This window comes from Strix aluco, chromosome 1 (assembly GCF_031877795.1).
Source record: "Strix aluco isolate bStrAlu1 chromosome 1, bStrAlu1.hap1, whole genome shotgun sequence".
In the NCBI taxonomy this organism is placed as follows: Eukaryota; Metazoa; Chordata; class Aves; order Strigiformes; family Strigidae; genus Strix; species Strix aluco.
The window spans coordinates 100207158-100229981 of record NC_133931.1 but is presented as its reverse complement, the minus strand read 5'-3'; the positions used below and the strand labels follow the sequence as shown (position 1 = coordinate 100229981).

At 40.8% G+C, this 22824-nt stretch overlaps 1 protein-coding gene across 3 annotated transcripts in view; it reads right to left on the bottom strand.

Moving 5' to 3' along the window:
• RNF144B (ring finger protein 144B) overlaps positions 1 to 22824 on the bottom strand; it is a 76201-nt gene that overhangs the window by 41282 nt on the left and 12095 nt on the right. Inside the window, exon 1 of one of the 3 annotated variants that reach the window (XM_074829287.1) lies at positions 14688 to 14991. The exons of the other annotated variants lie outside the window; for them this stretch is intronic. The gene's annotated coding sequence lies outside the window, so the exon portion shown is untranslated. Of the gene's footprint in view, positions 1 to 14687; positions 14992 to 22824 lie in introns of those variants that run through there. 3 annotated transcript variants of the gene reach the window in all.

The following is a 22824-nucleotide window of genomic DNA, read 5'->3' as shown; positions in this document are numbered from 1 at the left end:
CAATCCCCGCCTGCTACCATGATGCCCCCAGAATTTGCTCCATACGGCTGCAGAGCTGGAGCTCCAGCATGGCCAGAAGCCCTGGAAGAAAGCCTCCCTCTGAGTCAGGGACTGCAATACTCTTCTGTAATTACTGCAATGGGGAGGGGGGAACAGTGAGTCACTGGAAATGCTAGGGCAGATCAAGAACTACCTGTTATTTAAAACTACATGCTAGATGTTATCTCAGTATTTAGGAGGATTGTAACACATTTACTCAGGTATGCTTTTCAACATCTGTACAGGTAAGCTACTCACCCCCACACTGCACAGATCTGACATTTCTTCATTTACACAGTAAAAGGTAGCAATGTTAAGAGGAGGGATGTACAAAAGAACAGGTAGGAATATTTCAGGATGTGGGAATGGATATAAAATGGACACAGGTTTTTCCAAAGTCAGTGTTCTTTTTATAACCAAAAGGGTTATAACCCCGCATGCTTTTATTAAAGCAGCAGCAGAAAGATTCAGGTGTATGACTGAGGTTTAGGGCTAGGGACCAATTTTAGATGGCCTAAATCTGGCTCTCGTTGTGATGGCAAGAGAGTTTGTGCCAGTGAAGAGCAAGCTTCTGATACACCGCTCTGCCCTACTAGTGGTCAGATGCCACAGTGTGATGGCTGTGAGGACTCATTATGGTATCACAGGCACCCTTGTCCCTGAAGACTCTTTGTAGGTTAAATTCAGTTTTGCTCCCTGTACCCCCCCGAGCTCCTCCTTCCCTCATACCAGGTTGCCAGAACAGGGCTGAGGTTCTCCCCAAAACAAGCAGAGCACCCTATGGAAATCTCCAGCAGACAACATCAAGCAGACCTGGCAGACCAGAGGATCCAGCCCCCACACAGCCCAGGCTGCCTCATCTTACCACAGCCTCATTAACCTCAACGGGTTTCAGCAAATGAAGTGAACAGGATCGGAGCCACAGAGACAGCTGTGTGGCCTGCCTGCACAGCCCCTGGAAGAGGCACCATGGCTGCCAGCAGCAGCACTCCCTCCATGCTTCCTAAGGGGCCAGCTTGGCCATAAGTGGTCCTCCAGGTCTGGCTGGCACAGGCAAAGCCATCCTGTTAAGTACCTGAAAACCTGACCGTCAAAGAGAGAGCAGATGCATGGCCTACACGGCCTGCTTTTTTCCCAAAGCAACCCAACCAGCTAGTCTCTGCTTCTGCTCACCAGAATTGTGACTTCTGCTATTGCTGCCAAGAGAAGCATGCAAGGGGAAAAGTTAATGGTTACGGAAGAGGGTAGCCAGTGGCAACTGGGCTCTGAAGAAAAATCAGGCCGGTGGAGGAGGTTCATTCCCATGATCAGATCAGATGGTGTAAACAATGGGGAGAGAAAGATGCATGTCTTCCTCCTGCTCTCACCCTCTACTCCTTCTCCTATCCTTTCCTAACATTTTAAGACACACTGTCCTCTCCCAAACTTTCAAACCATCTCCCCAGATTTACTACCCTGGCAGAACTGACTTTTCCATACACTGCAGAGAAGCCATGAAGTTCCACCTCAGTTGCTCTGAATTTTTATGGCTTTCACTTTACTAGGCTTAGTCCCACAGACTGTCATTAGTTAATTATATATCTATTGGCTCTCTTTACAGTGGCTTAAAATTCCTACTGTAATTACAAGTGAGTTGTCAACAGTTTAGTTTGAAAACAAAACACCTAGGATGTATGTGTCATGCAGGGGAAGAGGGAGTCACTGAAGAATGAGTTCGGGACAAAGAGCAAATGACCATTTCATATTTGGCTATATTAATAAAAGTGACCTGAAATAAAAGTAAATGGAAAGTCCCTGAAAAAGCAGACCCTCATATAAATAAAACTCATTTCTAAGCACTAAGGTCTTCCCTTTCATGCTCACAAACACAGATGCCCCATTTATGATAGAATCCTAAATAAAGCAAGAAATGCATCACTGAAACCAAAATACAGCACATAACTCCTCACAAAAATCTCCACTGAACAGCAACAAAGGCTCCATGAGATGTTGTGGGATAAGGATAAAGACATCTCAGGGACACTCTAATCCAGAGGAACATACTAAACTAAATTCTGCACCAGCATAAGTCAGTGGCAAGGAAGGATCAAACTGACCCTGGTGTGCATGAACACTCATGAACTGTGAAGATCCAAGTGTTTTTACATACTTCTATCAGCCACCTACATACACACACACACAGAGATCATACTCCTTTTACATTGCACAGAATTTCCTGGAATGGGATGTATTTCCTCAAATTGTATGCTGCTCAGCTTATAAGGAAGAAGAACTGTTGGGAAGACTCATCCTTCCCTGGCTCTGACACTAACGGTGTTGATGTCATAGAATAAGGCATGACCAGAAAGTCTGAATGAATGTGAGAGCGCTATATGGGGTCACTCCTAGCAGGATGTAAACTGCACAGTCGCCAGGACCACAGTTTGTTGAGTGCACAGACCTGTCAACGTTTCCATTTCATTTATCTGCCTGTAAGCAGTTTTGCTTTGTCTCTGGGAGGTGACAAAGCTTTGTGCTTTCACGTAGCACTGAAATGTCTCAACACTATCCACAAGCAAGAAAACAGAGTGTGCTCAAAGCAGAAAGAGAAAGGGCTTGGGGGGTGGGAAGGATAAGTACAAGCAGAAACACTAACACAAAAGCAGTGGAGATTTTAAGCGAAATATGAAAAACACAACAAAAGCACTGGAGGAAGGTGTACAGAACTTGTCTGCCTTCAGGGCCTCCTAACACCACAGTGTCTGGTGTCTGGCTTTGAAAACGACTTCCTAACAGCAAGCATCTGCTGTGCCTGCTTCTAGACAAGTACCTGTTGCAAATCTTGATAATAGTGTCCTGAAGTGGAAACTATTAACTACCTGAAGTGGAAGGGAGAGAGCAGCTGGGTGGGTGTCTGGCAGCCAGCCAAGGTCAAGCCACCACAGCTCCATAAAGGTGTTAAAAATTGATGCAACCTAGGGCTGAAACTTTCCTTGCGAGCATGCACTGTAAGGTAACATCCTTTTTACAATCATACAAAGGTTCATTTGAGCCTGCCCAGCTGCCTCAAACCAAGATTACCAGGCTCAAAGAACAAAAGTTACTCTGTGTATGTGATAGAGCAAACAAGCCAGGCAGTCTCCTGAGTTGCAACATCAGAAGGATATTGTCTGCGTGCCTGCAATCAAGTCACTGTACTTAGCTAAAAAAATGTGTCTGAATGTGACTTTCACCCCTTAGAAACATCACATAAAATCATGAAAGCCTCTGCACTCGAGCTGAAGGAGAGTGAATGGATTATATTCAGCACCATAAGTCATCCTTTCATTTTTCACATGCTGCATCCAACAGAGTTCTTGGAGAAGCTACTTCAAGTCTTGCATTTACAAACAATTCCGATTAAGTTAGTAGAGCTCTATGCTTTTAGCTCAGTTTGGAATTTAAGGGAAGTCAAGAAACATACAAACATGAGATGCATTGCTCCAGGAAACATTCATGGAACAAAAAGGATCCTTTATGGTTTTTTCCCTGTGGGCTGGTGTGTGCCCATCCTGTGGGGCAGGGTGAGCCTGACAGTCCCCTCTACCCCAGTATTCCCCAGGTTTGCCATAAACCAGCACCCAGGCATGGACTTGCATACACATGGTGGGACCGTAAAGAGGTTGAGATTAGGTTTAAGGTCATGTGTGGACCTAACACATAACATAGCACTTCCCCATTTTGCAAAAACCATTTTAGTATCAAAACGAACTCACAGCACCTGTGCTAAGCTCCTGTTTAGTGTAGCAGGTATTAACTGAACTTTCTTGAAGAAACATTTGCAAGCACTGTAATTGTTTCTCATGCCTTAGAGATTTTTTAAGTACTCCACCCATTACGAAATTACTTCAATGCCATATAAAAACCTGTTTTGACATCGTTCAGCTCAGGATTCTGTTGTTTCCTGCAACTAAGGTTCCCCCCTCAAAAAATAAAATAGAAAAAGAAAACTACCTGAAAAATACATGTTCAAAACCAATGCTAAAAATCAGGCCCTTGGAGAAAAAGAATTATAGAAAGATTTAAAAATTATAACAGTGATATTAAGATAATGGGGTCAGATCACAGAAGATATAAACTGAGCTATGAAATTAGGACATGTGAAGACAACTGTCAGAAACTCACATTTCTATCAACTTCAGCAAAACCCCATCATTACCAGTTTCGGTTACAAGTGCTTAGCTGTTCCAACTCTCTCAAGACAATGTTATTTAAAATTCACTTCTAAGGCAGCTTTTTTAAACTAAACAGCTCTGCACAAAGAAATAGTCTGAATCAAGCACACTAGTACTTCTGTGGTCTAACAGACGGACCACAATGCATTAATTTCTCCTTCTTTTGATATGCACTGCCTACAGAGAGCTACCTATTTAGTCCATACAGCATTACTTATCAAGCAGTGATTCAGCAAGGCTGTAAACCATATGATTAAAGTTCCAATTCAGGAAAGCCTTCATCTTCAAGAAGGACATTTAATCATATGTTTAAGTGCTCCTGTGTACCAAAGCCTGAATATTTTGCTTTATTGCAATGAGATTATTAACAAGTTAAACAAGTACTTAGATTTTCTGAAATTGTGATGCCAAAAAAAAGCAACCAGATCTGTGAATAGAAGGTCTAATTTTAAATACATTTTTAATATATTCAGAATTACTGTATTACATCCGTGCTTTAATACAGCAAGCACTTGATTACATGCATGTACAAGGAAAACTCATTTCTGGATTACTATAATATGCTACCCAGCCAAAGTATTAGAGAGAATAGAGGTACTTCAATATCTGTTCTCTTTGAGCAGGGCTTAAGAAAAGTCAGATGTATAATATTTCATGACAGCTTTCTGCACTGTAGAATTTTTATTTTAAGAAAACTTGTTTAAAGAACAAGCAGCCTAAGTAAACGTGTTGTCTGGTACATGCAAACACACCAAAGACAATTTCTCTCACGTGTTTTCATTGGAATGCCTGGGGAAAAAAAAAAAAAAAAAGAGCCCTTGAGCTGCTCCTCAAGAAGCACTGGCTGTATGGAGTATTTCCATATCATGCTAGCAACCAAAAAATAAATATATCAAATACTTTGAAAGGAATGTAGTGAGTGGGAAGCCTCTTACACAAAAAAAATTAAAGGACAGACTGCAGTAATTAAGAATATTATCCAGCTTCCTGCCAGGCATTTTTGTACCAGCGCTTTAGGATGCCTAAACCATACATTGAACAGCTTCCCAAATCTCACATTCACTCAATAATTTAAAATCAATCCAATAAATCAAAACACCATTACGGCACATGTAAATCAGTCCCCACAAGTCTTTGAGATTACATTTGCCAGTTAACATCTCCACTGTACTGTAATACTGTGAGGTAAGAATAACTTCAAGATTTTAGAACATCACTTACTCACAGTAACTTCTAGCAATCCTACATCAATATGTCCTGGGGGAGTTTATTTGCAAGAAGACCATGGTTATTAACTGAATATAACAAACCACTTCTTTTTCCAAAACAGATGTGACTTTGCAATTGTGGGAATCCTTTATGTGTTTCCTTGCAATACTGCTTTAGAATAAGCAAGGGGAAAAAAGTGGGCTTTTCCCCCTTCCATTCCTAAAAAGCTGGGGAGTCCAAGAAAAGGGAATCTGATAGCTAATGGTGAAAGAAATGCGGCTACTCCCAGATGACAGGCAACTAGGAAAAGCACTTTCTGATCACTTAAAGATAAAAACATGAAGACTAAAACAAAAATAATGCAGCCTGTTACTAAACCGAAATACATGATCAAAACATGTTCTTTGTCTCTTTTCAATACTGACAGGAGCCACACAATGGCAAATCTACTGAATCCATGAGGATGGGAGTAAGCCCTTCTGCATGAAATGAGGTCAGACCATCACATTGCACAAGCCACCACCTTCACTCAGTTCTGCTGGAACTGTGCTTGAACTAGGACATATCCAAGTCCAGGACACATCTCTGTCAACATGGGCAGGCTGGAAAGCCATATCTCTCTGCATCAGACCTACTGGATGTGAGTCCTGGGCTGGCCTGTGGACATCAAGTTTGGGATGACCCAGATGTATCAAACTTACTATGCCTGAGTATCGTGAAGGTGCCAGCCACAGGCAGCTGGTTATGGTGATACGTGTGCTCCCGCAGGCAGTAGCAGAATTCCCCTAAAGTTTTATGTTCACCCTGACAGTTACGGAGCTAAAGAAAGCTGGTCAGCACAAAATGCAGTGAAACAGGCAAAGTGCAGCCAGACAACAGACGTTGCATATTTTGGCATCAAACATTTCCAAATACTTCCAAAACACATTGAAACAACAAAATTATACCAAGTAGAACTCCAACTATAGGTTACCAGGTCTAAGATTAGATTCTAAAGTTTAACTAAGTAACACCCCCTATTCTTAAAGACACTATGCAACATCTGTTAATGCTAAGCTACAAGGAATTTCCACCCAAACTAGTTTGGTGCACTTTAGTTTTAACCTCCTGTTGACAACAGGTAATATACCACTATTAAATAAAAACACACTCTTCATTACATTAATGACAAAACAAATGCTAGGTCTTCCTTTCTGACCACATGAAGGCTTTCCATAACTGTAGCATTTACTAAGTAAAAAGGAATCGAACTTTTGGGAGGTCGAACGGGTTGATAACTTGGCTAGCTGTCTCAGCTGAAACAGGAATAGGAAGTCAGATGTAACATTTTGCCTTTGACACAGAAAAAAATGTTTATTTTTGTTAATCAGATAACAAAACCTTGGGATATGTTAACTCCTTGAGCTGGAATGTTTACAGTTTAGATAGGGCATGTTCAGAAGATATCTGTGACATTGGCCTGTTCTAACATCAAGGATTTTTAGAAAACATTAGTAAACACGCATCGTTAAAGTGAAAGCAATGGAGTGTTATTTGACAAAGGGACCAACTTTATCTGTTTGTTCATAGTATGTACTCTTCTTCTCAGAAGAAACTAACTGGGGTGTCAGGCTCCTCTGGCTGGAGATGGCTCCTTTTTCAGAGCAGCCAATGCTGTGTTTGGAGCAAGCAGCATCCTGACTGCAAGGCAAGCAGGTCAAGGCAAGTGGAGACTTGACACAAGGCCAGGCCTTGAAAGCGACAGCAAGAAACTTCTTCGGGCCAAGGGAAGCATGCAGAGTTTGCCAGAAGCCAAAGAACAACTCAGCCGACCGAAACAACAAAATTGATCCTCACTGAATTCTGCAAATACACTATACACTAAAAAAAATTACTGAACACCGTCTATTGGAAAAAATTAACACATATTTAGGTATTTATTTTTATAAGGGATGATCTGAGAAATGTTTTTTTCAGTGCTTGCAATAAGATCTTTAACATCTCTGTCATTGCATTTTGTCAAGCAAGGGAAACAGCAAACTTGCAAGATTATGGTCTTTGTTCACTACAAGCATCAAAAAGCACTTTCACACAACTTCAGATTTACATCAACAGGAATCAAAGAATAAGTTCATTTTCCTTTTAGAACAGTTTTTATGTGACTGCTCAGTGAATAAAATTAATAAGTATAATGTTTTAATTTGTCCCTATCTAATCTTACAGTCAAATATGCTGCCCATTATTATAGAAGAAACACACTGTTCTTGGTAACCAAGATAAAGGAGGTATAACATTGAAAACTGCCCTTGATCCAAATACATCTCAATGACTTAGAAAGCTCCGGGGGACACACTACCCAGTGGTAACTTTCAAGTCTTAGCTACAATAACATTCGGTGAATCAAAGACTGGGAGTCAAAACTGAAGATTAGACCTCGGGGAAGACACCATCACTAATATAAGCATTTTCCATTAAGAAAACAACATGAATAGCTAATGACTATACCGGAGTTTGACAAGAAACAATACAGTCATTAAGAAGCAACTGGTGAGGTTTGGACCTGGACATGAGCAGGTTGTTTTGAAACTAAACACATGCATTTACTGCTTCTTACAACTGGTCATTACACTAATCAGAGTGTATCCCTAAGCCACTCCTCTGCCAGTTCTTAAATGAGCCCTACCAAAGTCAGCTGCAAGCAGAGGTGAGGAAAGGGCAGAGACTGAACAAGTCCCAGCTCTGGGCAGATCTGCAGAAGCAAAAAAGAGAAGTAAACTCCAGTAATAATCTCCTAACTGAGTTCCTCTCTGCTTGTCCTCTCAATACGCACGTTTGCTTTCCCTCTTTTCCAGCCCATGCATGGCAAGAGCAGTGAGTCCAGCATGCTGGGAGACAGCTCCTGGGAGGGGGTCTGCTGCAGGCGTTTTCTTCCATATTTCCTGCTGCCCCAGCTCAGAGGAGCCCCATGGTGCCCACCTCATCAGTCAGGATGTGAATATAGGGCATCTCTAACCTGTGATAGGCTTCACATACACACTACTGAAGTTGCAAACTATGCTGCAACAACAATAATAGCTTCAACTACAATTAGTCCTATGCTCTTGGCTAACTTAAAGAGCTACATATTTCTAAATCACCTATATATTCCCAGATTTATAAATAAACATTTTTAACAGAGCATGATCTATTTTGCTCTGCATCTTATTAACTATATGAGACAAATAAGACATTTTCTTAAAACTTGAGCCAAAAAGTTTCGCAGCAGTTCAGCGGATGACACTGTCTATTATGAGACATAATGTTGTCTCATTGCTGCCCTGCTCTCTCCGACCTGACTTTCTACATCCACCTTCTGTCTCTGTGTTTCAGGCTCTAAGGGCTCACAAGAAGGTTTCTGCTTGTTCAGTGTTAAGCACAGGAAACACAGTTTCTCAGGGGCTCTATGCAACTACTTAGAAATCCAGATGGTACTACAAGTCACATAATAAAGCAGAAGTATACATCAAATGCAGTTAGAGGTTTGCATTCATCATTCCCTCATTTCAATTCCAAATTTCAACCTTCATTACAGAAATCATTTCAAAGGAGAACAGCAACCTGTAAACATACAAGATTTCAGTCTCAAGAGCCTTCGTATCTGTTAACAACTGACTAGTCTCTACATAATCTTAGCCATGAAGTCGAAGCCCTGCCAATGGGAGTGTTTCCAATGGCTCCAATGGACCTGCTTATGTGTGCAAAGATAAGCAACTAGGAGCAGTTCAAAGAAGCTGTCCCACCTCCCAAACACTCAGAAAAATTTGTATCTAGAACACAGCGCTGAGGAACTCATAGACTTACTATTACTATAGGGTGACAATCTTAGAGAAACCTTTCTAAAGACATCTTTCTGCTAGCTGGTTTTTTAATTATGACCATGATACCTAATCCTCCTCAAATAGGCATTCTGTCCTCATTGTTAAGGAATTGGGAAATGGAGCTACAGCAAGAATTCTCAACTCTTTCTCTACTCCCCTCCCTACAACTTCATGTTTCCTTCATTTGTTGGCCCATCCTCCCAAAATGTGGGAAGCTAGGTCAACAAGGGGGTTGAAACTGGTCAAGCCATGTACACTGCTTGGGTATTTGCAATAAAAACATTGACCAGTCCAAAAAACACATGTCCTTAAAGTAGTATTGGATAAATTAGATATATACATATATGCGGCTTTTACTCCACTCCAGGCAAAGGCCATGACTGCCTTTCCCACAAATCCTCCCCAGAGACTGTGATGGAGATTCCCCACCACTGAACCCATCAGTGCAACTGTGAAGAGGTCAGGAGGGTCCAAGATTGCATCCTCTCTGTTGTGCAAAACTTCAGCAAGCCAGTTATTGATGGCCCTGTGGATGTTATCTTAGCCCTATAATGGGGAAACTCCATTGGGGTTCCAAGACCTGTGGTTAGCTGAGGGTTCACTGCTCTGAAAAAGCTTCAAGTGAGTGCCATGGTAAATAGCCCACAGGATCAGCTTGTTCTCATCTTTGTAACTTTCATTTTTCTGAAGGGGGAAGACCAGTTTGTTTTCCTTCATCATTTCCATACCTTTACCCATCAGAATGCTTCCAAAATTAAGCACAGGCAGAACACATGAACTTTCCCATCTACTTCTCAGACATAGCCAGTGCCAGCCTGCACATCACAGCTTCTACTTAATCCTGGAATTGTCTTTGCATGCAAATAATTAGCCTATATACTAGATGTCATGAAATGTGTTTTTCCTTCTATGTACATAGAGGTTTAGAGCACGCAATTTTGAATGATTTGCGGCTATATATATACATGAGCAAGGAATTCACCCCTAAGTCACAGCAGCACATAGTACATAAAAGCATAAGTAGAGGTAGCCTTGAAGGACCCATTTCAGTCCCTGAACACAGAGGCAACAGCTCTTGTGCTGCAATGTTTTCTCCTTTTTGCAAACATATAGAGCACATAAAGGTTTTCAGTCCTGCACATTTAATCCCTGGCAGCCTGAAGATACAATAGTTTGTATAACCAAACATGAATATCAAAGCTTCTGTCAGACATCCAGACAGTGTCCACTCTTTTGAGCAATGACTCACATCTTAAACTTTCCTTCCTATCCTCATTATTACAGCAAAGTGAAAAACAGAAAAGCTCACAAGAGACACAAATACTGGCATTCTCAATTAAAAGGGAGAAACATGAGCATGACAGTAACACGGTATTTTCTTCCTTCTAGTAAAAAGTAATTTTTTACTGTTTGTCTCCTAATCAGCATCTCTCATCTCTCCTTCAGACAAAAAGCGGGTAGAACAACTCCCCATGACAGCTGTGTCTACAACAAGCACTAGCACCCAGGAAGAAACCCTGTGCAGGGGATGTGTTCTAGTGTGCACAAACTCACACTCACAAGTTGGACTTTTCCACAAGTAATATGCTGACTGTAGTTTTCATGAATGGCACATCTTGACTTCACCATCTTCACTGGTAACAGCTCCAGACCAACACCAAAAAACACCCTTTATCAAGTCCCAGTTCTGGAGCCACACAATAATCCCAACTCTGACTCACCCAACTGCCCTTACTTATGGTCTTTGAAGTCTGTCGGACAGGTACAGAATTTCTCATTAGGTTTTATATAAACATAATTTATACAAACAGTCGCTTGACTACAGCATGTCTGAGATTGCCCTACTTGAGGGAGGTTAACCGTTGTGTAGCAGGAGCCAAATTCACATGGCCCAAATCGCTGTGCCTGGTGCTGGCTGGCTGGCTTTGGGACTCCAGATATAATGATCCACTTGGAAACAAGGATGCTTGTAGGTCCCATAATTGAGTGGCTCAAACTCCACCGAAGTCAAAACTGTACTTGCAGGCACCAAGGACATTCAAAGAATCAGGTAAGCTGATGCCATTTCTAATTATGGATTATGGATTTTCCCTTGGAGGCTGAGTAAATTCCCCTAGAAATACAGTACAAAACCACCCAGCTCTTGGGCAACCCACAATATTTTTTCTTCACTAAAATAAAATAAGAGGAACAAGAAATGGGGAACACTTATGTCATTGTGTGCAAGTATCAACACATACAAAGAGATCTAGGAAACTGCACCAACAAAATGTGTTTTATATAGACACATTTTTTTATTTGAAAGCGTGTTTGCAATGCAGTTAACCTAGTCGTGCTCTCAAGCCTCAAAATTTCCACTCAGCACCTCAGCTTTTCCCTGGAAGACTGAGAGTTGGAAAAGTCCCACTTCAGCAGGAAGTGAAGGATCAGGTCCTTTGTAATTTGAGATACTATCTCTTTTTTTTTTTTTTAAATGAATGTTTTAGTATCTGCTAGCAATGATCTACTTTATGAATGTAATGCCCACTCAGTTCCCATTGAGCTGAAACCATTTACAAGAAACACTGAGAAAGATTACTGAACACTATTTTCTAACTGATCAGCACAAAGTTATTTGGCACAAGCATGTCTGTAAATATTTGTCCATGACTGGGTAAATTCGCAGTGTACGATGGCCCTCAGACCTGTACTTGTCTCTATCAAGTGAGAAGGCTCATAGTCTAGCACTGGACCTAGAACTACAAAATGCTAACATTGCTATCTTTCCCTCTGGATCTGTTCTTTTTCATTTTGTTCAATGTTCCTCTCCACAAACAAAAAGAAGATTAATTTTGAGATGGAATGAATGTAAGGTTATTCCTGGCTGTTGGCTAATGAAGAGAATTTGTGAAGTGCATTACACAGGGCTGGGCTTTGGCATGGGGAAGCCAGAGGGAGAGCAGGGAACTGTACCCACCCCCCGGTGAGCACGCAGAGGAAGAGGACAGATCCAGACCCATTTTCAGCCTCATGAAGCTGAAGGCAACGTCTGCTTTGGTATGTGCAAGGAGGTCCAATGGACTCAGTTCATAGCAACACTGGCAGCCTGCCGCAGTATTTTGTTCACATGTGCTTGTGACATCTATGGGCCCAGAGCTGTAATTATGGTCTCAGATGTCACAGTACTACTAGCCCAGGAGCTATTTATGGATCTGATACGTACAATCTATAGGCACTGTGTAGTTTCAGACACATTCAAGAAAACTCCCCACTCAAGAAGAGAGACAGCAAGTCTATAGCAGTTTTTTGAGCTACACACCAAAGCAACACAGTCCACTGGGTCTCACCACTAGAAGTCACTGAAAGGTCTAGACAGGGTGAATTGCAGGCATAGGGCTCAGACTCATGCCACAGATATTATCAGAGCCATACTAATGAACTGGGAACCAGGTTAAGTATCAGCCCTGCTTGTTTTTCTGTAAAGTGACTTGCTGCTTCTCACAGTTGCATTTTAAACTTAAGATGATAAATAAGGACAAGTATATATACTTTCCCCCTCCACGAGAAGGGAAAGGCCAGATAACCACTTGTGCGCTGTTTATTTAATTCTACAAAGCTTTTAGAGAATATAGTCTAATCCAAGAACCTAGCTAGAGAGAAACAACTTCATACTGTTTGCTATTTATATTATTAACTTTTGCTCCAAAGCATACCACCACATAAACAAAATCACTAAAATGTCACCATCTGTGGGAAAGAAGACCATGATAATCAGAGAGGAGCATGCAGGATATAGTTCAGCACAGGGAACAGAAACTATACCAGGTTGCCAAATACTATTCCTACATGAAGTGTAGGGAGGTTTCTGTGTCCTTGTATGAGCAGACAGCACCTTGTGTTAAACACCCCCATCAGACAGTAAGATGTATGGGAGAAAAGGAGTCTGATTCTCATCGTACTGGCTTGGCTCTGGAATAGTTCTAGTTTATTTTGAAGGAATACCTCCCACTTTGCCACAGCTTTAGACACTCTGCAAACACACATTTCTCAATCCATAATCTAAAGCATTACTTTCAGCAACGTAACTGCAGCCCCTTACCAAACGTGCTGTATTTTTTCCAGCATAGCTTATGTTCACTGAGGGAAGGGTTTCAGCCACTTTCATGCTATGACAACAACCCATACACCCACTCACATTCACGCATAGACAAGTCCTAAACATGATTCTTGTCCTATATATTTGTCAATATATCTGTTTTGGAAAATATTTAAGGACAGGATTTTGAAGCTTCTGTTTCTGTAAATATTGGTATCCCAAAACCCTTAACCAAGACCACTTGCCCTTCAGGCTGAGGGTAGCCAAACATACTGTGTTGCTGTGCCTGCTCACAGTCAGTTGGAAAGCTGCATGGGGGTATTTCAGTCATGGCCTGTATCTCTGCTAAAATTTACTTCTTAAAAGCATTCAGTGTCGACTTACCAAGAGGATGGGAAGTCACCCTACAATGCTTCCTTAACTAGAGTCATCCTAAATATTTTACTACTTACAGTGCTCTCTGAAGGAAGATATTTGATATTGCTGTATGCAGTTAGGAAGCAGAGTGCCTTTGTATTACAGAAAATACAGAGCTTTATAATAAGCCAGACTGAAACATCTTCATTACTGAAGCAGCTTTGAATTGCGAAAGCCTTATGCTGAGAAAGCAGTGAACACATACCAGTAAATGCAATCTTCTGGGTTTAGTGTAAAAAACCTAAAAAATGTAAACTAGAAAATAAATGTATGGTATATTTAGTATGTGCTTACATAAACCACATAACCCTAAACCCTGAACAGATTAGAAGCGTACATTAACACTTATAATACAGATCAGCATATTTTTCCTTCCCAATACCAGCTGTACAAGACTGTGGCAGAAGAAATGCCTTCAAACTAGGAGAAAATATCTGCATTTTAAACTTGGGCTCCATCCAGCTTAATCAGATGTGTTTTCAGTATGAACAAAGTTCTTGTATTTAAACTAAAACAGATATATGACTGACGGTATGCCATCTTAGCAACTGCTTTCCACACGGGATACGTCCTAATACTGCAGCATTTTCAAACACTTCACACAGATATGTCTTTAAAAGTTACACTGGCAAAAGTAATTTCACCCTTTTGGGAAGTACTTGATGTCTATTTAATTTTCTGTGCCTTTTAACAGTCAGGACTCCCAAGATTTCCTTTTGCCTCAGCTCTAAACACCACACAGTTCAATTTTAGCAAGTAACATTTATGTTAGCTCTTTAATCATTCAGTTCTTACCTTTTTTTTAACTAACCCTTTTCTACTTTCTTCCATTAGAATCAAATGCTGGCTTTCTGATGTTTTCAGGGTATCCTTTGCTTTTAAGGAAAAAAAGAAACAGAAAGCTGTATTCCAACGTACCTTGAAAGGAGAGCAGCGTTCACTGCCAGCTGTGTGACTTTTCAGTAGCTGCACTCACACTCCAGCGTTCCCAAGAACCACGATGTCACAAACCCCTGAAGCTCGCAACCAGGAGCGGAGGCGGATTGCTCTCGCACGCCCTTCCTTTTCCCCGGGTATCTGACAGCTGTACACTTTTTAGGACTGCAGCAGGACTTGTCTCCCAGCCCCTTTGCCACTCTGATAAATCATCCCCTCCCTGCTATTAAGAGCATGCTGCCATTATATCTTAAAAGCACGTCACAGCTTGTATGCAGTAGCTGTGGGAAAGCTGCATTTATTTATACAGGAAGCTTGAGTACAGCACTTCCTACTTCCCATCTGAGTCTCAATTCAACTGCAGGTGATTACTTAAACCCTGTCAGCTTCCAGCCAATGTATGCCCTACATTCTTATTTGGATATCTGTGCTGCTTTTAATCATAACTCTCATCTGAGCCCAGGCAAGATAAAACCGAAAGAGATAAGGCATTAGTCGCAACACTCATAAAAACCCTCCCAATTGCCATTTAACCTGTTCTAGGGTAGCAGTTTGTATAGTAGCTGCCCTACCAGCAGATGATGTCTGAATCATTGCTGGCTTCTGCTTATCTCCACACATGAAAAATGCCATCTGAAAGAAAAGTGATTTCCTCACGTTGGAAGGGAAGGGAGCAACAAATCTAAACTCACAAGTAAAGTACCAGTGTAATTTCAAATCTGAGTGCTTAATGATGATGGTGCTCTTCTTATTCCACCAATACTAAATTTTGACTCTTTAAGCTGGGCTTGTGTGCAAGAGTGCCTGGAAATTCTGCAGTTCTGTACTCCAAACCTACGTGTGTGATTCACACCAGCCAAGCAGCAGGGGAAGGTATTGTGCCACATGACACAGAACCCTCAAGAACTTTTCCTGCTGTAGGAAATGTACCACACCCACAGATAAGAAGTACAGATATACTGGAGTGCAGGGGGTGAAGAAAAACAGAGGGAGAAACAAATATAGATGCTAATCTATGATTTCCTCTTTATGATGAAATAAATTTACTTTGTACTTCATACACTTATTGCTAGCATTTTGCCTTCAGTACTTTTCTGTGAAGACTGATGTATAAGCATTTCTTCCAGGATGTACAGAAGCTCACAGCTGACCTTTCAGTGATTTTCAGACAGTTACACTACATCAGATTAATTTAAGGAAAAAGCAGAAAGCTCATGCAACTTTAATTCAGTCTCCTTGCACCTATGCATTATACCTTTGCTTGAATTATCATCAGATAGTCTTTTCTCCTTGGAATAAGTACAAACTTTATCAATCTATTTTACATCAGCTGTTATATATAATTTTATATCTGGGGAGGAAGGGAATAATCACCAGAAAAAATATAGCAGTTCCAACATGTGGGATCATGTTGATACCTACAATATTCATCAACAGGATTACAATAGGATTAGGCAACCTAGAGCCATGTCACAGATATTGCCACTTGAGCTAGTAGAGCATTTCCCAGCAGCAGCAGACTTTTATCCTCAGCAGTAACCAATCCTAGACAGTACTCAAGAAATAGCTGGGGCTCAGAGCTATTTTTTAGGCTGCAGAGCAGTAGTGAAAATGTGGAATTCTGTGTCAAACTTCACAATTAGAAAAGGAGTCTTCTTCAGTGGTTAGATTTTTATCCTCCATCTTCTGTTCTAGTATGAAATAGCTTAAGCCTCTATCACTGTCTTTTCACTACCTCCCCTCTCTTCTCCCTCCCTCTCTTCCAGGTCCTATATTTTCTTCCTGCAGCTGCTACCTTTGCTACTCTGTCTCCATCACACAGGTACTTCTTAGGCCACAGATGAAGTGCAGCAAGAAAAATCTTCCTGCTCTCGGCTCCCGTGCTCAGCACCACAGCACTTGAACAGCAAAAGGACCATTATCTCAAGGAGGAGGGTAGTGAAAGAGGGAAGATGAAAGAAATCAAGTCATTCATGCAGATGTAGTGAAAATGGCAGGGCAGTAGGTCCAGAAGTAGAGCAGGGCAGCTGCCAGTAGCAAAGTAGCAAAAGTAGCATCTGGTTTGGTACTTCTTGCTGGCACAATGAAACAAAAACGAGCTTCACTGCAGTAGCCTCCACCAGTCAAGAGAAACAACTGCAAATAAAGGCTAATCATCTTTCCTTCAGATAAATGATGAGGCCAGCTTGTATCTAGGGGGGGCTGTTCTTTTGGATTAAGAAAGCTAGATAAGTCCATTAAAATGCAGATAAATTCTGGAAACTTCAGCTGCAAACATCACATGATATTTTTATCCGGTTTCCTACTATATATCTCTATGCATGAAAGTTATAATGTGACTGCACAAACGTGTAAAATGCTTACAGCAAAATTAATTTCCCTTAAACATCACAAAAGTGGTGAAAAACATCATGAATGTTTCTAAAGACATTTAATTTTCTGGAAAATACTAAGATGCACTTGTTCGAAGCAGTCCACTTCTACAGTATCAAATCCTAAACTGCGGTCCCTGGATTTACATGCAGGACAATCACTTACTGATCCTCTGTGAACAGCTGGCTATTCCCTTGATTCCATCTTCACTTCTGTATTTGCCCCTGCTTCTGTGCTTATACAGGATCTCCGCAGCAAAGAGGAGCTGAAGGTGATGTGGCACTGTGCAAGACCTCAGGCTATAAGGACTTGAGATGATCAATACCGATGATTCTTTCCATTGTCATCACCAAAAAGCATGAGCTGGACTGTTATGAGCTCTTCTGTCAAAATTATTTCTCTTCCAGCTATACCTCAAGCCCAGGTACTTCATAGTTTCACAGAAGCACATCTTCTTGGCAAGTTAATTTTGTGAAGGGTTATGAGTCATGCTAAAATTGCTACCCAGCTCAAATCCCTGCATTTCTTAACGCAGATTGATTGATTTCCTTTTTGAGCCAACAAATAAATAAAAAACACAAGTTCAGAATGTTATGCAATGCCAGTCAAGGCACAAGCTAAGCCCTCCCTATTTGCTTTCTTCTTCGATAACAGTGACATAAAACACAAAACTGAGAGGCTCCAATTAATTTTTTGGACACTCCTAACTGATGCTTTTATAACTCCAGGGCTGGAGGAATGGCTGAGCCTCCAAGACGATACATGCCAAAATGCAACATCACCATGAATTTTTAGTTGAGTTACTAGCCAGTTAATTACTAACATTGCTGCGTCATACTTGCAGCTACTTGAAATACTTACAAAATGACTAAGCCACTCTGGCATTAACTAAAATTACTAATTAATTTATGACATAGGTAAAAAAGTAATAGCATGACCACTGAAAAGATCTCTCACATCCCACAAACAGAATTCTATTAACAACAAGTGAAAACATTGAGTTGTAAAATAAAAACAGGTTTTGTAACAAGCTTTCTAAAACCAGAGCCTAAGAAAAATGTGTCTTTATCCACTTTACTTACTGTACATGCAAATGATCCGTTTTCCTATAAATAAAAAGTATTTGTATATGCAAGATAGAGTTTCACAAGAAAAATAGATACTAATGTGTAACATAACCAATGCTGAAAACAAAACAGAAAGGGTTTTTGGACAGTGAGTATACATACATTATCTGAAGTTGCAAGTATGACACCCCTGATGTCATGGGCTAAGAATAGTTTTCAGCAGGAACTATTTTAAAGGGGGATTACAGTATCAAAAGTAATTTGTGGTACCTTCATAAGCCCAATGATCTGAAAAAGGAATCTATTCAATATATATATTTATATAATCACACTATGCTAGAAATCAGATGTCAGGGCAAAAAATACAGAGCTATGTAATATTTTGCATGCAGACAAGCTTTACTCAGAATAGCTACAAGAAAATCAGGATCACATCTTTTCCTGTTTAAATAACCTTATTGTTCTGCAATTCTAACTTAGTACGCAAGTCACTTACTGACAAACCAGTCTTGAAATCGTCATTATTCCCTTTAGCTAAAACATAGCAAAACTTTATTATAAGGTGTTTTGTATTGGAGTGAAATAAATCAAGTTAAATTATTTGGAAAGAATCTAAAGACCTTTTTATTTCACAGTAAAAAAGTGAGTGGGATGGCACACTGTCTACTGAACATTTATAATCAGTATGATCTCAAAACACGTGGATTTGTCTCAGAGACAAAGAAAAGTAGAAAGTGACTTACACTCATCCTGCTCTATGAACAAGACAAAATTCATTAAAATTTGCTGGCACAGGAGACCATCTCCAAACAAAACATGATCATATGGCTTCCATAAAGCTCTGTATTTCTTCTCTATAGATAGTTTTTCCTGTGTTTATACTTTGAAGAACTTCCTGACATACTGAAAACTAGCTTTTGGTATTTGATCCATACAGAACAGTGACAGAGGAAAAAAACATACAGCCTCACCAGAAAACAGTGAGAAGACAGCCTGCTACCCCAGTGGGGTAGCTGCATTTGGGGTCCTTAGAAATCTCAGTTTAAATATCCAGACCGATGGCTTTGACAGTACGTTACTGGAGTTCCAGTGCAACTTTTGCTCTCAGGATCTGGAAGCATTAAGAGAAAGTATATTTGCCCCTACAGGAAACACTGCTGGTGGCAGAGCTCTATCGGTAATACCGCCAGGGGCACTCATTTTGCCACCAGCAACTGAACAGCTCTGCAACTGCTCTACATAAATGTTTAACTTCTGCTAACTCCTGCCTGTTCACTAAGTGTGTGAAGACCCAGCCTGCAAAAAGAAAACAAGCTGAGTTGATGTGTGTCTGCCATAAATAAAATGTTGATGAACTGCAGACATCCAGTCCAGGGGAAGCCAGCACAACACCCTCAGCCTAGCGCCCATCCTCAGCCACCTCTTTGCACTCAGATGCAGGGAAGAAGCAGGTTACTGTCGCTCTTTCCCTTGACCTTCTCCTGTGACATGAGATGTGCCAGTCATCGGTTCACAAAGCAGTCATGTCCTTCCCCACACGCACAGTGAGCACAGACACACACCCTCCAGATGGCAAGAAGACCTGGCACATCAATGATGTGATGGCACTACTTCTAGTGACACAGCAGCAGAGGATGCAGGACACCTCTCGGGCTCAGAGGCCACCCTGTGCAAGTGGGTCCAGTTCCCCAGCTGGACAGCACACATTGCTTCCTCCAAACCAGTGCTACCTCCTGAACTGCTGGAAAAAAATAAAATAAAACCAAACTGCTTGCCTTGCTCTTGTGTTCATGTGCAACATATACATGGAGCTGCTCAGTTCTTCTGAGGATCAGGTAACAGGTGAGAATTTCTAGCTGCGAAAAGAGTCATTTATAAAGTAGCATCGAGGGGACCATATTACATACATACAGAAGAGGAAACACTTAAGTTGTCCTCTTCTCCTGCTCTCTCTTAAAGTAAGCAGACGTTTTAGCAAGATATATAAAGACTGCATGAGAAAAACTTAACATTTGGTTAAATTAATTTATTTTCTATTAACTATGCTCACAGCTAGCTTCAGAGCATGGCACAGACTTTCAATTATGCACAGGTGTTTTTTTTTCCTTTTGACTGTGTGCCCAAAGTGACACAATCTGTTGACTTTTACCCAGGGTTTTGGTAATGCACCTAGAATTGCAGTGATTCCAGACATCGGAATCACCATCAGTTTAAAAACTGAGAGGGCAAATCCTGGCAGCCAACACAGGAAGCTTCCTCTGCAACAGAAGAGGTCACTAACCTGTCCTTGTCATGAGAAAAAAATGTGCACGCTGTTTTCACTTCTCCATTTCTGCTGCTGCTTCTGTCCTGCCTCAAGCTCTTAACTGTCCTTTTTTGGAAATATTAAGAGAGCTTTATTCCTTCCAACCCAAGCCGGTCTCTTAGGTCATGGCTTCACCTTAGCCTGGTGAGGCTCTATCTACAGGCTTAAAAGACAGCTAGAATGGGGGGGCTTAATAATACATTTCAGCCCAGACCTTGTTTTAACTATACCTTCTGGAGTCGGGGATGGGCAGGTCAGAGATGAGATAGAGCTGAGGCATCTACTTCTACAGCTATTAAAGCCAACGATGGGGCTTCCACAGACATCCAACAGGCAGGACCAAGGTGTGGAGCTAAAGCATACCTTTGATTCATCTCTTTTCTCTAGTATTTAGGTATGCCTAGTTATGCAGGGAAATGCTGGAACTGAAACACACCCATATAGGAAAACCAAGAACTTCTCCCTCTCTCCCAGCATCCCTCCCCTTACTCAACTTCCAAGGAGGGTTCCCCATGCTGTTTCCCTCATCTTTACAGTCTCCTTTCTCTACCCTAGCTTACTTCTCCCCTATTTATGGTGAGACCTGATGTGAAAAGGTTTGTCCAGATCCACTTTTCTCCCTATGGAATTTAATCATATGGTTAGATAATCTCAACTAATAAGAGTTTTTAAGGATTTCAGCCTCTCAGTGTGCCACAGTAGGGCTGTTTAAGTGAGGCTATCTTCTCCCTGTTTTGGTCTGGCCACCTTTGCAATGGCAGCATCCAACAAGGACACTTGCACCACCTCCCAGATGAGAAGCAGCAACTTCTTAAAACACATGCAATTCTTTGCTGTCATCTTACCATATCACAGCTGCAGTAACAAAATCCAGGATTGCTCCACATTCAGGTCCCTTGTTAGGATAAAAATTTTTCCCCTCCTCTGCTCAGAGCAGAGAAGACAGCAATTAAAATAATCTCTTTGAAAGGACATCTTTAACATGCACCACCTAGCAAGCAGTTCTTAAATTCAACAATCCCAAAATTAGAGTAGTAGGAACTCAAAAACAAGCAGATTGCTTGCTTCCTGCAAGTGATGAAATGATTTATTCAGTTGCACTGAAATAATTTGAGGGGGTTTAACTTCATGTTGTTTATTTTTCTGTCTGTTACATTCAAGTGCCGCGTAAGTTTATTAAAAATATGTGGGTTTTACCTAGTAATTTTTTAAACATCTCTTATAAAACTACGTATACCCATTTGGGCAGATTGAATCTCTAGGAAAAGAAACATAAGTTTTATGAGACTGAGCAAGGACAGAAGGGCAAGAGGCGTACCAAAACCTTTGTTTTTCCAAACACTGCTAAAATCCAAGCAGTGTTTTCTGCTTCACTACTATCTGCGGTCATTGAAGAAATGACAAGTGAACTCATCCTTTTGTTAAGCATGATTTCATCTGTGAAAATCCACTGGCTCCACTAACTCCCCTATACTTGTCAGGAAGAAATTTAAAGAGATTTAGGCATATTCTCCAACTTTTTATTTTATACATACATATGTATTTCCCAGCATATGACAAAACAAACTAGTCAGGGGCAAAATTTATCAATAAATTTGTTCCCACAGAGAATCAGTTCACATTGTATAATATAAACAAAGCTCTGAAGTATAAACTCTGAATCTGTATAGATTCCATGAATTCTATGACCAGAGTATATGAATTCAAAGTGAAGAAAACATGCTCAGTGAACTCTGCTTATCAGTAAATAACTAAATTCCTCCTTACATTATCCTTAGGATAACTGTCTATATGATTGCAATTTACAAATCTGGGGAAAAGGCAACTTCCCAAGTCACAGGGAGTGGAAATGCTGCATCATGGAAGAAGAAAAAGAGGCTTTAGACAAGAGTAGAAACAACTGGTCTACGTGCAGGGAGGAAGTCCTGACATCTCTCCCACTTCCCATATGACCAAAGTTAGGTCAACTCCCACCTGCAGGAGGGAGATGGGAAGAAACTTCCAGGATCTTGAAGTGTGCCAAGGAGGTATGAGAGAACATGAAGTTTAAGGAGGAACAGGGGCCAAAGGCAGGGAAACGATTGGACTCTCTTGAATATGAAATTAACAGCACGAAGAGACTGAGCTCTCTCCCTGCTCTTGGTTCATGCATAGAGTACATTTGCTATACTAAAAAAAAAAAAAGCAAGTGAAAGGGAGGAAAAATCATACACACTTACAGAATATTTCTAACATTTCATGAAAACATACCAAAAAAAGGAAAAACTATTTCAATTTTGCTAATTGATTTTTTTTTCCCTTCTAAGACCAACTCTTAAAACAACCTTGTAGCTCTGTATAACTTCACGGCTTTTTGAGCAATATAACCAAAAAG